This window comes from Triturus cristatus, chromosome 4_2, assembly GCF_964204655.1.
Source record: "Triturus cristatus chromosome 4_2, aTriCri1.1, whole genome shotgun sequence".
In the NCBI taxonomy this organism is placed as follows: domain Eukaryota; kingdom Metazoa; phylum Chordata; class Amphibia; order Caudata; family Salamandridae; genus Triturus; species Triturus cristatus.
In genome coordinates, this window is record NC_140586.1 from 94,804,495 (window position 1) to 94,806,994 (window position 2,500).

The following is a 2,500-nucleotide window of genomic DNA, read 5'->3' on the forward strand; positions in this document are numbered from 1 at the left end:
AGGGGCCGAGGGCCTGAGAGGGGACCCTGGCTCCTCTCGGTGGGAGGCATGCGGGATGGGGAGCTGCCTGCCTCTTCTCTTCCGGCGCCTCTGGTACGGGCAAGGGTGGGGTGGGCTGTATAAGCCAGCTTGGTGCAAGGCTCGGGGCTGCCCGGCGACGGATGGCTGAGGTGCAGGTGGGGCGACCCTCCCTCATTGCCAGGTACCCGGTTTGACCCGGTCCCGTGCGGCCGGGCCGAGGGGTTTGAAGACTTGTGCGGTCTCTCCCGGTTACTCCAGGAGGGACCGGCGGATGCTGAGCTGCCTGCTCCTGACGCACCGGGAGCTCCCTTCCTCGTCTGCGGGTGGGTGGGGGGGGGACTCCTGGGCCGAGCGCCTGGCAAGGTTTTTTTCTCCCAACGGTGCAGTCTGACTCCCAGAGGGGAAGCCTTGAACGGGGTGCCCGAGCCGTCTCGCCGCGCGGGCGGTGGACAGACGGTGTCACCTTCCTCCCGCCTCTCCTGCGCCCGCAGGTGGGTGAACGTTTTCGAAAAGTTGCCTGTGACTCTTGGCGGTGGATCACTCGGCTCGCACGTCGATGAAGAACGCACCTAGCTGCGAGAATTAGTGTGAATTGCAGGACACATTGATCATCGATACTTCGAACACACCTTGCGGCCCCGGGTCCTCCTGGGGCTACGCCTGTCTGAGGGTCGCTCGATCGTCAATCGCCCAGGATTCCCCCGGGATGCGGCTGGGGCCGTCGCAGGGTTAGCTCCGCTTCCCTTCGTCCCCCCACAAGGTCAGATCGCCCAGGCAGGGTCCCTTGCCGGGTCCTGCCGTGGAGGTACGCCGCTGGCACGCCTTGCTCCCGAGAAGGAGTCTGGCGACCGGTCCGCCCTGGGGCACCTGGCTGCATGCCGTGCGTCGCTGTCTGTGGTGTCCCACCGGCTGCCTGTGCACACGTGCCTCAGGCGCCCACCTCCGCGGCCGGCATCCCGGGGAGGGCAAAACCCGTCCAGATCCGATCTGGGGAAAGAGGGTGTGCGCTGCTGGGACGCCAGGCCCCTGCTCCGGCAGGGGCCTGGCCTTCCCCGGCAACCCCCTTGATGCTCCGGCGTTATTCTTCCGACCTCAGATCAGACATGGCGACCCGCTGAATTTAAGCATATTACTAAGCAGAGGAAAATAAACCAACCAGGATCTCCCAGGATTCCCCCAGTAACGGCGAATGAAGAGGGAAGAGCCCAGCGCCGAATCTCCACCCGGCGGCGGGCTCGGGAAATGTGGTGTACAGAAGACCGACTCCCCGGCGTCGCTCAGGGGGCCCAAGTCCTTCTGATCGAGGCTCACCCCGCGGACGGTGTTAGGCTGGTAGCGGCCCCCGGCGTGCCAGGATCGGGTCCTCTCGGAGTCGGGTTGTTTTGGAATGCAGCACAAAACAGGTGGTAAACTCCATCTAAGGCTAAATACAGGCGCGAGACCGATAGCCAACAAGTACCGTAAGGGAAAGTTGAAAAGAACTTTGAAGAGAGAGTTCAAGAGGGTGTGAAACCGTTGAGAGGTAAACGGGTGGGGTCCGTGCAGTCGGCCTGGAGGATTCAACATGGCGGGATGGTCGGTGGCCCGGGAGTACCGGTTCCCCTCCACGGGACCGCCGCCCAGTCCCTACCCGGCCCCCACGGTGCGCCGCGACCGGCTCTGGGTCGGCTGGGAAGGCTTTGGGGTGGCGGGTGGCCCTCTGCTCCGGCGGAGGGTGTTACAGCCCCGCTGGCAGCAGCTTTGCCATGTCCGCAGGCTGAGGGAAATTTGACAGCCTCCGTGCCCTCCCCCGGGCACCCGTCCCCGGCCGCCCCTCGGGGCGTGCCGGGGCGGTTGAAGAGGGGACAGGGCCCCCTGCTCCCAGCGCGACTGTCGACTGGGGCGGACTGTTCTCAGTGCGCCCCGACCGCATCGTGCTGCCGGCCGGGGAGGCCCACGCCGGGCGCCAGGGGTCTGCGGCGATGTCGGTTGCCCACCCGACCTGTCTTGAAACATGGACCAAGGAGTCTAACACGTGCGCGAGGGCCGATCGAAACCCTGTGGCGCAATGAATGTGAGGGCCGGCGCACGCCGACTGAGGTGGGATCCTGCCGTGCTTCCAGCGGCGGGCGCACCACTGGCCCGTCTCACCCGCTCCGTCGGGGAGGTAGAGCATGAGCGTGCATGATAGGACCAGAAAGATGGTGAACTATGCCTGGGCAGGGAGAAGCCAGAGGAAACTCTGGTGGAGGTCCGTAGTGGTCCTGACGTGCAAATCGGTCGTCCAGTTTTATCTGGTAAAGTGAATGATTAGAGGTCTTGGGGTTGAAACGATCTCAACCTATTCTCAAACTTTAAATGGGTAAGAAGCACGGCTCGCTGGCGTGGAGCCGGGCATGGAATGCGAGTGCCTAGTGGGCCACTTTTGGTAAGCAGAACTGGCCCGTTGCCCTCGGCTGATCGAAAGGGAGTCGGGTTCAGATCCCCAAAACCGGAGTGG

The 2,500-nt window shown here is 64.3% G+C and overlaps 1 non-coding gene and 1 pseudogene across 1 annotated transcript; both read left to right on the top strand.

Annotated features, from left to right (window-relative positions):
- The first annotated feature begins 542 nt into the window (after positions 1 to 542).
- Positions 543 to 695, top strand: LOC146833081 (5.8S ribosomal RNA). Its single transcript, XR_014960823.1, has one exon. It is a non-coding gene; the product is annotated as a 5.8S ribosomal RNA (ribosomal RNA).
- A 413-nt stretch (positions 696 to 1,108) lies between these two features.
- The window catches only part of LOC146833082 (28S ribosomal RNA), a 3,932-nt pseudogene continuing 2,540 nt past the window's right edge, over positions 1,109 to 2,500 (top strand).